This window comes from Talpa europaea, assembly GCF_964194135.1.
Source record: "Talpa europaea genome assembly, chromosome: 2".
Lineage (NCBI taxonomy): Eukaryota > Metazoa > Chordata > Mammalia > Eulipotyphla > Talpidae > Talpa > Talpa europaea.
This window is the reverse complement of record NC_140068.1, coordinates 108,582,251-108,595,704: the sequence shown is the minus strand read 5'-3', so window position 1 is coordinate 108,595,704 and position 13,454 is coordinate 108,582,251. Positions and strand designations below refer to the sequence as shown.

The 13,454-nt window shown below is 44.0% G+C and overlaps 1 protein-coding gene across 1 annotated transcript in view; it reads right to left on the bottom strand.

The window, feature by feature from the left end:
* LOC311188227 (patr class I histocompatibility antigen, A-2 alpha chain-like) overlaps positions 1-13,454 on the bottom strand; it is a gene marked incomplete at both ends in the record, with an annotated part of 424,961 nt that overhangs the window by 188,093 nt on the left and 223,414 nt on the right. The gene's annotated exons all lie outside the window — the stretch shown is intronic.

The following is a 13,454-nucleotide window of genomic DNA, read 5'->3' as shown; positions in this document are numbered from 1 at the left end:
CATAACAGTGTAACAAAATGCAGGTGCCACCATCAGGCAGGGCAATCCTAATGGCCTGAGGGCAGAAAAGCCTGAAAAATCATTTACCCTACAAGTGTGTATATATATGGAGTGTGAAAAGCACTCCCAAATTATATAGGAACAAACATGATTCAAAAAATAAAAATTTGAGAAGAAAAAGAAAAAAAAAGTGTTCAAGGATGTTTCTTGAATCACAGCTAATAAAGCAGAACAATGGAGCTTACCTAATGCCCTCATCAATCAACTGTGGTAATGAGTATATGGGAAATGTGGTGTGTTAAAGGCAATAATATGTTTTGCACACACAGGGTCAGATTTAACCCTCAGGGTAAAGCCTTGAGGCACCCAGCATGTGGTCCCTGTGCATAAGCAGGGGAAGGAGACTCAAGAGAAGTGCAGCAGGTTGTGGAGCTGGGTGTATACCCAGGGGGCTCTCACTCTGAGCCTTGCCTCATTTCCCATTGGTTCCCTGTCCATCAGTACCTGGTATTTCTCTGCACCCGCTGCAAGTGAATTGCTTCAATGTCCAGAATGTTCTATGACAGTAGGCTACTGGGCTGAGAGTTGAGAAGGAAATCAAGGGGTAGTAGGATAAAACGTCCCAAATCACAAAATGTTCATCATCCAGCTTTTATTTTGGTGCCTCCAGTGAATCAGGAGATCAGCTAGATCCTGAATAGCAGAGAAAGGACCCCGAAGATGTGGAGCTTGCACTGTCATGAGATGTGGACACTTAGTAAAGATGACAAAGACACTTGTAATTCCTAACTGAGCCAACTGCTGGGAGGAAGTAATTTGTATCTTATGAAATCAGATAAGCAGAAGCCCTAATAGGTCCCTACCACAATTATCAATGATATCTACAAGGTGTAAAAAATATATTGCAAGTGAAATTAATATCAATAATCATGCACAGACAAGAGAATTCAAAAGATATTCAAGAATATGCAAAAATAAACATGTTATATCGTCCCTCAGTCAACCAAGACCTGTCTACTCTGAAACCATTACAGTTTATGCATTGATGTTAATGTTAGGTCTATAAAAGAGCTCAGGTAACAGACTGAGAGAAAATACTTGAAATTTATGTAAGTGATAAAAGACATGTTTTAGAGTATGCATGGAAGAAACCTTAAAATTCAACTAATAAGAAAACAAGTAACTTTAAAAATGAACAAAACTCTCAACAGACACCAAAGCAGCTCTAGTGGTGGCAAATATATGCAAAGTTAGTCAGCATCATGTCTTTAGGGAAATGGCAGCGAAAACAAGGAGATACTATTACCTGTTAGGTGATCTAAATCCCAAAACTTGCACTTCAGTCCCCCTTTATCCACATGAAATATAATCCAAGAACCTCAGTGGATGCCTGAGCCACCAACAGCATCAAAACCTGTACATACTGACTTTTCCTCACTTATGATAAAGCTTGATTTATAAATGAGGCAGACTAAACATGATCTCTCTCTGAATACCTTACCAAATGTTGGACCCCAGTTGATTGTGGCAAACTGAAACCTTGGAAAGTGAAACTTCAGATAGGAGGGAGAGTGTACCAAGTACTGACTGGGATGGTGAGGAACCGGGACCCCCATTCAGTGCTGGCAGGAATACAAAATAACACAGTTACTGTGGAAGACATTCAGCAGTTTCCTATAAAGTGAAACACACACTTCCCCTAAAACCTGCAGATCACTCTTCTGGGTATTCACCCAATTCATTTGAAAACTTTTGTAGGGTAAATGGTTTTCAGGCTTTTCTGCCCTCCCACCATTGGGATTGCCCTGCCTGATGGGGCACCTGCAGTTGTTACATTGTTGCCAACTGACTATTTACTTCTATGGTCCATGGGAGGAATATTGAGAGATAGTCACCAAGAGAAGCAGAAGCAAGAGCAGAAGCAAGAGAAGCAGCAGGAGAGAGAAGGGGTGAAAGAAGCCAGAGAAGCCCAGAGTGAAGACTTGTGGGGGGCTTGGAGGCCTGCTGGCCCCTTGGCCCCCTGGTACCCGTGGGGAGGTGGCCTCCTGGTACCCCTGCCTGCTGTGTACCTGTGTGCCACAATGCATGTAAAGCTCAATAAAAGCCTGAGAAAGCCACCAAGGGCTCCAAGACCCTTCTTTACCCGTCTGCCGGATCATAGAGAACCTGCTCTGTGTCCCTTCCTGCCCCTACAACTTTCTTTTCACAAAAGGAAAAGAACAGTTTCTTAACACACACTGACCAAGGAGAGTCTGAGAAACTGACTTTGCCAGAGGAGACTTAGGAAAAAAGGGAATTAATGTGGTATTGTCACAGGGCAGGGAGAGGGGCATCCCAGACCCGGCAAACCTGCCTGCTCTCAATAGGTTCTGCCATCCACCGCATCAACACAAAACATATGAGACTTTAATGGGAAGGAACTTTAATACAATTAGGAAACAATACAGGAAAGGCAAGGAATATAGTTTCTAAATCAAGCACCCAAAGTTACCCATCCCCTCGTGGGTAAAAGTCCACCCAAATGAGATTGGCCCAGAGCAAGGCCCCAAAGCCTGCCACAAGTCTAAAGCATCTTCCAGTGGGGACCCACAGAAAAGGGTCAGAAATAACCAGACAAGTCTGGAGGGAAAAGAGCAAAATCAAAATTAAGACAAAAACCGCCATTGTCACCTCCCCACGGGTCTCACCCACATCTGTGTCACCCAGTCCACGACCAAAAGGCAAACGCTGTTTCTTCACGCGTCTCTCTGCTCCATGTGCCTCGTCCAGGTCTCCTTCTGGCTCCATCCTGCTTTCTTCCTTCCTCAGTCTCCTCTGCGGCTTCTTCTCTTCCTGCTCAGCTCCACCCTCCCTTGGGTGGGGCAGGGAACCTGGAACCTCCTCTTTCCTGGGGACTGCCCTGTTACAGTATCAGGATGGGATCCTGGGATCAAAAAAAGAAAAAACGATAACATCCAAATAAAGCATGGAGTTTAGTAATAACACATCAATATTGCTTCATTTGGTGCAGAAATAAAGTAGTGCTATGTTAATAGTGAGGAACATGAGTGTGGGAGTTACAGGAACCCTGTACTGATTTTTTCAACTTTTCCATTAATTACAAACTATTTGAAATAATAGTGTTTATTTAAAAAATAGCCCTCAGGAATGTAGACTGGTCCAGTTCCTGTGGGAAAAAAAATGTTAAGTTTTCTCAAATTATAAAAAATGATACAGCATATAGTCCTGCAATTCCACCCTTTAATTTTTATCTCCCCCCCAAAAAAGCAGAGCACTTATTTGAAGGGATATGTGCATGCCTTTGTTAATGGCAGCACTCTTTACAGTAGCACATTATGGTAGCAAGCTAAGTGCCCAACAGCAAACAAACAGATATAGAAGATGTGCATGATACACACGATGGGCTATTACTATACATGAAAATAGGGTCTTTCCATGTGTGACAACATTAAAGGAACTGGGGAGGAGGATACTGAGTTAACAAATCAGGAAAAAGACAGATTATGAATTATTTCACTCACAGGTGGAATACAAAGAAAACAAAGGGTCAGATAAAATCAAACCAAAACAAACCCTAGAAAAATGACTGCAGACTGAGGCTACTAGAGGGGGAGGAAAGGAGTGGGAAACATAGAGGGGGGCCAAGGGACCATGGTGAAGGACTACGGGTGCTTCGGTGGTGGGCTGGTGTGGTGACATACATCTGAAGCCGTGTGAGCCTAAACCTCTAATCCTAGAACTCCCAGACTGAGCAGGTGCATGGTTGATTCCGGCATATGGAAAAAGCATCTTGGAGCCTTAGGTAGATCTGATTTGCTGAAGCCTGGGACCAGATACACAGGCAGACCAGCAGGTGAGGAGGCAGGCACGCAGCAACCAAACCCCTCCCATCCCACCCCCACATCCCCCCATCTCCCACCTGTCAGCCTGGGTGCCCCTATTATAGGTGCACATGCTCCTATGTGTTTTGTGTGGGTTTTTTTTTTTTAACATCATAGATATATCACATGTGGGTAATGAAACCTGGGAGGAAAACAAAGTTGTAGACTGGGGCTGCAGAGGCGGGCGGCAGGAGGGAAAAAAAAAGCCTGAGTTACTGGGGCGTTGTAAACTAATGGTACCTCAATAAAAAAGCAAAATAAAAGCTGGTGGAATCTGTTTCACCTGGCGATAACTACCCAAGACCAGCCTTATAGTTGGCTGGAAAACTATAGTAAGTTTAAAACATGCTCCATCCTACATTTGGGGTATTAAAACTAGAGAACCCAACCCCACCTTGAGGCTCTGGCGCTTGGCCACACAGCACTGCTGTGGGCAGAGCAAGAGCATCGGGTGGTGGGCATTTTACTCCCAGCCACTGTGGCGCCACTGGGACTCAGGCTGCAGGCAGAGGCCAGCAGTGACAGTGGGTGGCTGCTGTCCTCTACCAAGCCGCCCCAGGGTGTGCAGCCCCACTAGGGCTGCAGGGACCCAGGAGCCTTTACCAGCATAGGAGGCAATAGCTGGCCCCATAGGCCCTGGTTTAGGGCTGCAGGGAGGAGTGTGGGGCCCCACTGGGCCAGCTCCAGGGCCGTGGCTCCCTCCAGCTGCAGGCATAGAGTGACCCATGGATTTGGTGCTTGGATCATGGAATCGACCCATCAGGTATGACCTATGAGCTGATCAGCAAATGGTCCAACAGCCATAGGATTGAAAGAGGTCCAATCAGACTTGTAGGTGGGGGACTCTGGGAGAGGACATAAGGCAGGGCAGGAGCCAGCTTGGGACTGGCTCAGAACGGACACTCAGACTCTCTGGGCATACTCTGGTGGACACTGACTCTCAGTTCCTGGACTTGAAAGAGAGACTCAGACTCTCCTGACTCGATTCCTGACTTCCGAAGGAAAAAGAAGCATCCGGCAGCCAACCTCTGAAGGAAGAACAGAAGCCAAAAAGCTTTGCAGAGGCCAGGCTGGCCACACCTGCCTCTGGCCTGCCTCTGACACTGCCTGAGGGGAGCACCACAGGCTCCGGGCCTGGTGTCTCAAAGAGCTGTCTGTGGTTGGTGTGGGCCAACAACTCACAAAGAGCTGTAACATTAGTGACCAGCACTACTGGCCTGTGCTGCCCAACACTGTTGGCAGGTGGCGGGCACTCTGTATCGGGATCACCTCGGAGAGCTGTTAATTTTCTGACATCACCTCCTGGTGCTTCTGTCTCTAGTGCTGACCATCCCGACCTTGAGAATGTGGCTGCGGGCTGCTGTACTGTCATCTCAACGGCCCCCACCTATGAGCACCTCCAGCTGCAGCTGTGGGATCCTGGCCCACAATTTGCTGGCTGCCATGAGCTCCAGACCCTCATTGACAGGACACCATCTTGGATGAGCAGCCATTTGAATAAGACTTTTGGACACTGTGGACACTGGGTTGACATAGCCAGCCACTCATGGACTTAAGAACTGATTGATTGCCCCATTTGTTAAATACATGTCCCCAGTTGTTGGTCCCTGAGCCTGAGTAACCTTCGATTTTGCACAAGGGTGAAGACCCTCAGACAGTGACCTGTCCTCTATTGGGCACTGTCCTTTGCAGCTATCGCCCCATATAACCCTGTTTAATATGACTCAAACACAGGGAAGAAAGGGAAAGGGGTGTGTGTTATTAAGGGATTCCCCTCTTCCAGAGCAAGCCCCTCTTATGCTGGGGTGACAGGGAGAATCAAGAAGCCCAGAGAGGGGGCGCACAAGGCCTGTGTTGCCTGCTGGGAGCAGCCCTGGGCCCTGACACCGGATTCCAGAGCCTTCCCTGTGCTGGGACCTCACAGCCCCATCTGAGTTCATCTCAGTTCACATCCCTCAGGCCCTGACACCGTCTCAGGCACCAGGAGCCCCTGTACCAGGAGGAGTGGCCCAGGCCTTGGACTCCATATTCTGGAGCACAGAAGGCAGGGGTGGGAGGATCCTGGGGTCTCAGGTGGCCACAAGATCAGCCAGGAGTTGGGGCCTCAGCTGCTGGCTAATGTCTCCCCAGAACAGAATGTGTTCCCCCTCCCCAGCCTCCAGGGCCAGGTGTCCACACACCACACCAAGATACCCAGAATGGACCCTCCTGCCAAGGGTCAGACACCCACCCTTTGGAGGTTGGAAGACAGGCCCTTCCCCTCTCTCTAGACCTGACAGCCCAGACCTGGTGTCCTGTCTCTTCTTCCCCCACCTAGATAAAAAAGACAGGCACCTGCTGGTTGAATCTCTTGGGCCTCATTTCCTAGCATCTTCTGAGCCTGAAATTGAAGGCCCTGTGGTTCTGAACACTAATCCACCTTTTGGCCCTGCATAATGACTTAGGGGTCAAGGGTCATGGGGGGATTCCTTGGGCTACATAGGCTATAGACGAGTCCTGCTTTCCTGCTGGTCAGAATCAGTGGACAGTGGACCTGGGTCTGGCCAGCAGGACTTCAGTGCCTAACAGCCCTGCAGCCTGACTAGGGCTCCTCCTGCTTTTGGCTTTTGGCTGCATGTCCAGTGCTGAAGGTCTGGAGCTTCTGAATGAGCTAGTGAGTCTCCTCTTCCTGTGAACACAAAGACACCCCTGATCCCCATCACATACCAGGGGGCTGCCTACTTCCTGTCCCAATCAGTCTCAGCTTTAAAGAATTCTGGTCCCTACATTTATTCATTCATTCACATTTTTATTCAGTACCTACTGTGTGCCAGGCAGTATTTTAGGCAATTCAGGATTTTTTTTATTGTTCCATGCCCATTAAATTATTAAAATTAATTTAATTTTATTTTTATATTCCCTGTACAGTTGCAACCCCCTTATTTTGAACCCAATCCCTACTTCCCCCCCCTCCCAGTCCCCATAGAGTGTCTCTGGTTCATAGTTGCTTATTGATTTTGATATTTTCTTTCTTATAGTTATTCTTTTTCCTGGTCCCTTATTTAAGTTTTCTAGATTCCTGCTATGAGTGAGACCATCCGGTATTTTTCTTTTTCTTTCTGGCTTATTTCTCTGAGCATGATCTTTTCCAGCTCCATCCATGTTGCTGCAAATTGCATGTTTATCATTTTTGAATGCTGAGTAATATTCCATGGTGTATATGTACCACATCTTCTTGATCCAGTCATCTATTTCTGGGCATTTGGGTTGTTTCCAAAGCTTAGCTATTGTAAATAGTGCTGCTATAAACATAGGGGTGCAGGTGCTCTTTGGAATTGATGTTTCTGTGTCCTTTGGGTAAATACCTAGGAGTGGAATTGCTGGATCATATGGAAGCTCTATGTTTAGTAGGTCAAGAAATCGCCACACAGCTCTCCATAGTGGTTGGACCAGTGGCAATTCAGGATTTTCAAACTAACTCAGGCAAAAATCCCTCTCCTTGTGGAGCACACATGCTCGCTGAATATCAACCACAAACAACAAAACAGCTCAGTTAACGATCAGGGTCAAAGAGGAAAGAGTGATTTGGAGAATCAAGCCAGGTAGGGGAGATGAGGGAGGCAGTTATTGAGATGTCAGCCAGTGGAAATTCTTGAGTGACAGGCAATGATCAATACATCAAAGCTCATGCACATGGCTGCTGGGAAAAGCCTTGGTGCTTTGTCATGTGGGTGTCCCCTTGGCTGAGTGTCCACACAGTGTGGCAGATGAGTTCCCCAGGGTGAACAGAGAGCCCAGGCAGGAAACCCCAATGTGTTTTTGGCCTTGTTCATTGAAGCTGCATGTTCAAAGAATAAGCTTCTGCTTATTCTTTCCATGAGGAGTAAGTCTACCCACACTTGTGGGAGGGGAGTTGTCTTAACCTCTTAAGTATGGAAGAATTTGTAGACAACTGAAAACCACCACAGGCCACCTTCTGGACACTAATTATTTGCATTTCTCACACATAGAAATAAACTCCCTCTCATTCAAGGCCCAGAAACATCTCTCTCTATCACAGAATCAGTGTGGGGTCCAGCATCTCATCAACCAAATCATTGCAGAGAAGGTCCCTAAAGAATATGTGTGAATGAAACCCTCTGTGCTCAGCTCCTCGTGGGCTGAGGGCTGTGACGTCAAGAAAGTTTCCTTCCCCACAAGCCCTCGATGTGGGAAACAATGACATGGGCGCAGGGCAACTTGCAGACACATCTAAAAAGGAGAAATGGAGCCACAGTGTCACTGACCCATTGTAATGTTGAAATACAGCTGAGCAAACTGAAATTTGTCATTTTTTAAAAAATGCCAACACCCCAACTTCCTATGGGAGCTTATATTATCATGTGCCTCAACTATTCTGTCTTTGCCTTGATTATTCTTTATTTTGACTATTCTGTGCCTCTCATTGTGCAGAAACAGGGAAAGTCTGAGATAAGGAACCTCTCAGGGCAGAAGTCCTGGTGTGAGCATCTATATGTGCTAGAAACAGCGTGTGCAGAAACAGCAACAGATGTGATGGTGAGAGCAGCATAAACGCTGAGACTTTCCTTGACTCTCTCCCTATTTCCCAGCCTTGGCTGGGCCAGCTGGTGACGTGTCCCCCTCACACTTGTGCATTCCCCGTGTGCCTGCTGCTTCTTTGATCTTTTTATTTTCTGATTCTAAATAAAAACGAGACTGTCCTTGAAGCTAGGCTGCATTTTCTTGGTGTGGTCCCTTTAGGCTTCTCATTGTTCTGGACATGGACTCTGAGTAATCCTTTTGCATCCCGCTGCCCCACGTTATAACGAGACAATTGGTGCCCCATGTGAGGAACCCTGTGTGGTAACTGGGACCTCTCCAAGCTCAACCCTGACAAAAGGGAAGCCTGTCACAAGGCAAGGACATCTGACTTCATTCCGGTAAGGAACATAGGCCGCAAAGGGCTAGTCTTGCCAGCCTGTGGGGAGGCCAAGTTAGGTATTTCACAGATAAATTTAGTTATTTTTCTTTTCTCTGCTTGTTTAATTAAGTTTTGCTTTTGCTCCTAACTATGGGGAATGCACTGACATGTGAAGAGAGACAGCATAAATTATAGTTAGAGTCTTTTAAAAGTGGAAGAATGCAAAGTAACCAAGCACCAGCTCCATAAATTACTTCTAATCATTAGACAACACTCTCCTCAGTACCCAAAAGGAGGGAGTTAAACCTGGAAGCCTGGAAGAAGGCAGGGCAGTGGCTGAGGCCATCAGCGGGACCTGGAACAGTGTCTCCCCTTCCCGCGTGGAATCTCTGCCGGTTAGCACCGAGACCCGTTCAAGGGGATAAAAGATTTTACATCCACATGGCCCAGGGCTTTCTGCCCCAACGCGTCCTCCACCTGCACCTCGCCCTCCTCAGCCATCTCCAGCAAATTTTGAACCCCTCATAAAAATAGGATGACAATCAGAAGGAGAAATAATATTCAAGGAGGAAGCCAGTGTCCCCAACATAAAAATGTGCCATTTGCTATCTTTAAAAAAATTTATAAGGACCTCCCCGGTGGTGCAGCGGTTGAGTGCTGGGCTGCGAAGCTGCCCCCAGCCTCTGCAGCGCTGGTTTGATCCCCGGCCACCAGCGAGGGTCCCACATGGTGCGCAGACCTCTCCTGCTCCCCTCAGCAGTGTACTTCGTCAGTCTCCCTGTTCTGCTCCCCGCTCTGGCTCTGGTGAATTCTCTCACCCTCCCGCACTTCAGACTGTACCCAGTGCTTGTATAAATAAATAAATAAATAAATAAATAAATAAATAAATAAATAAATAAATAAATCTTTAAAAAAAATTATAAAAAGTATTTCTGACAACAATATTCAAAGTTCATTTACAAAATAATTGTTAAAACTATAAAAAATGGGTATAAAATGACTGCATTGCATTAAAAAGTTCTTATTAAAACAGTACTAACCACTGCTCAGTATAGTGTCTGGCTTTAGGAAGGAATCCCAGAAGAAGAAGGGTGAGAAGAAAGCCGAAGAGCTATTTAAGGAAACAATTGAAGAAAACTTCCGAAATTCAGAGAAGGAAATGAAAATAGGCATAAAAGAAGCTAAAAGCTATTTTAATGAAAAGATATCTACAGCAAGACACATGGTAGTAAAGTTTTCAAGAGTCCAAACAAAGGAATAATAATGAAACAGATGAGGGGGAAGCTCAGACTACCTACAAAGGAAAGCCAATTAGCCTAACATCAGATTTCTGTGAAGAAATACTACAGACAAGAACAGAATGGAATGATATATTCAAAAAACTCCAAGGCAAAAAATGCCAGCCAATAATGTTTTACCCTGCAAAGCTCTCCTATGTAAGGAAAAAATAAGGACCTTCTCAGACAAAAAATATCTTCAGAAATTCACTACAACTAAACCCCAACCAAATAATATTGAAATAAATAGTAATGAACAGGATGAACAGAACAAGGAATTAAATAGACCCACAAAATGACAAATAACACAAAACGACAATAACAGACTTCTGAGTATCTATAATCACTCCAAACATTAATGGACTATATTCACCAGTGAAAAGACACAGAGCAGGGCATTGAATTAGAAAACAGAATCCAACCTTCTGTTGTCTTCACAAAACACACTTGATTTCCAGAGATAAATGTAGAATGAAATTAAAGGGTTGGAAAATAATTCTACAAATAGACTTCCAGCTAAAAAAGATGACAAGAGACATGGATGGACACTATATAATGATCAAAGGGACAACACACCAGGAAGACATAACACTTATTAATATACACTCACCAAATGAGAAAGCACCAAACACATTAGAAAAACTACTATTGTCTCTGAAGAGACATTAAAGAAAATACTTATGTGAGACTTCAACACCCCATCTCACCAATGGACAGATCAATGCATGAGAAAATAAACAAAGATACAATAGTCCTAAACAAACTTCTAGACCACATGGGCCTAACTGACATCTATAGGACACTGCACCCCCAAAAAACCTAACACACATTTTTCTGAAGTGCACACTGGTCATTCTCTAAGATAAACCACCTATTGGGTCACAAGACAAATACCAACAACTACATGAAGACTGAAATCACAGCAGACCTGGAGCCCCACCCACCAGCATCAGCCATCTGGCGGCTACACCTAGGTGGTAGAGAAGCAAAATCCCCATGCTCAAGCCCTGCCCATAGCAGCGAGCTTCAGTGCCCATCAGGGACACCTGTGAGCCCTGCCCATGGACAGCAGCCACTGGGTAGCCGCATTCCCAACCACAGTGGCCCAGGCACGTGGCAGATATATCCACAGTGCCCAAAAGTCATGCCTGTCAGCACAAGTAGCATGGTGGCTCAACACATAAGACAAACCTGGAAGCAGACAATGGGAAGAAAGGAAAATGCAAATAGTCAAGCAAGCCCTCCTGAAAACAATACACCACTGAAAGAAAGTCAGTCTCCAGAACTGAACAACACTGACACAGAAAAATTTCTCTTCCTGACAGATAAAGAATTCACAATAGCCATGAAATACTCAAACGTGAAAGCACTCAAAGATTTAAGAGCTAAAGCAGAAAAGGAAAAAAATGATATGAGAAACATAATCAATGAACAGAAGAACAAGATTGAATCATTTTAAAAGAAATGAAAGGAAACACAGTATGTTGAAAAATAAATAAAGAAGCTAAAAAAATTCTGGGAAAATTGATGAAAATAGAATAGATGAAATGGAAGAACGAATCAGTCTCTCAAAGATACAGCTATAAAAAGAGCCAAAAAGGAAAAGGGAAAAGAGATACAAAGGAAAAAGAATGAAGAAACACTTCAAGATTTATGTGACACCATGAGGAAAGGAAATAAAAGAGTCATAGGACTCAGGAGAAGAGAGAGACACAGGATCTGAAAATCTGTTCAAGAAAATGTTCAAAGACAACTTCCCAAACTTGAAGAAGAAAGTGAAAATAGACATACGGGAAGCTAGAAGGATACCAAACTACCACAATGAAAGAAAAAGACAGCAAGACACATAAAAAGCAACCCAGAGTCCAAGACAAAGAAAAAGTAATGAAGGTGACTGGGGGGAAGAAACAGACAACCTATAGAGGAAAACCAATTTGGCTGGCATCAGATTTCTATGAAGAAGCATTACAGACAAGAAGAGAATGGAGTAACATTTTCAAAAATTCTAAGGCAAAAAATGCCAACCAAGAATACTTTATCTTGCAAAGCTCTCCTTCCTCTATGAAGGAAAAAATAAGGGCCTTTTCAGACAAACAAAACCTTCAAAAATTTGCTTCTACTAAACCCCCACTCCAACAAATATTACAAGAAACCTTAAAATCTAAACAGAATGTACAAAAGAAATGAACACGGTACCAAAGAGAACCATGAAACAATACACAAATCAGCAAGTACAGACTCCATGTATCAATAATCACCCTAAATGTAAATGGACTAAACTCATGAATAAAAAGACACAGAGTAGAGGCTGGATAAGAAAACAGAATACACCAACCACTATAGAAAGCTGTCTGGAGATTCCTCAGTCTACTAAAAATGGATCTACCATATGACCTAGCAATTCCACTCCTAGGTATCTATCCAAAGGACACAAAACCATTGATTCAAAAGAACACCTGTACCCCTATGTTTATTGCAGCACTATTTACAATAGGAAAAACCTGGAAACAACCTTAGTGTCCAAAAATAGATGACTGGATCAAGAAGATATGACATATATATATATATATATTCAGCAATCAAAAAAGATAAGCTCATGCCATTTGCATCAATGTGGATGGAGCTAGAAGGAATTATGCTCAGGGAAATAAATCAGAAGGAAAAAGAAAGTATCAGATGGTTTCACTTATAGGAGGAATATAGGGGAACCAAATAAGACATCCATGTAAAAAAAATAACAACAATACAAAACACAACAAAACAAAAACAGACAATTATAAATCAAAGGACATCCTGCAGGGGAGGAGGAGGGAGCAGGATAAGAGGGAGGATAGGAGGAGCACAGGGGACTGAGGTGATGGTGTATTGGTGAAGGAAATTCTATGGGAACTGTACCTGAGGGGGTGGGGGTGAGTAAATATTGTTTAAAAATGAACAATGATGTAAAAAATTAAAAAAAAAATTTAAAAGAAATTATAAAATATAATAAACATGATTTTTATTGAAAAAAAATAGAAAGTGAAAGTAAAAATAAAAAAAAAGAAAGAAAACAGAATCCAGCCTTCTGCTGTCTCCAGGAAACACACAACTGCTAAAGATAAACACAGATTGAAAGTAAAGGGTTGGAAAACAATTCTACAAGCAAATGGCCCACAAAAGAAGGCAGGGCAGTAATACTTAGATTAGGCAAACTTCAAACTAAAAAAGCTAATAAGAGACATAGATATTCACTATGTAGTGATCAAGGGTACAAAACACCAGGGAGACCTAACACTCATTAATATATATTCACCAAATGAAGGAGCTTGAAAATACATTAGATGGGCCTCCCTGATCGTACAAGGGGTTAAGCACAGCACTATGAAGCTGTCTGCTGTCTCTGCAGCACAAGTTCGA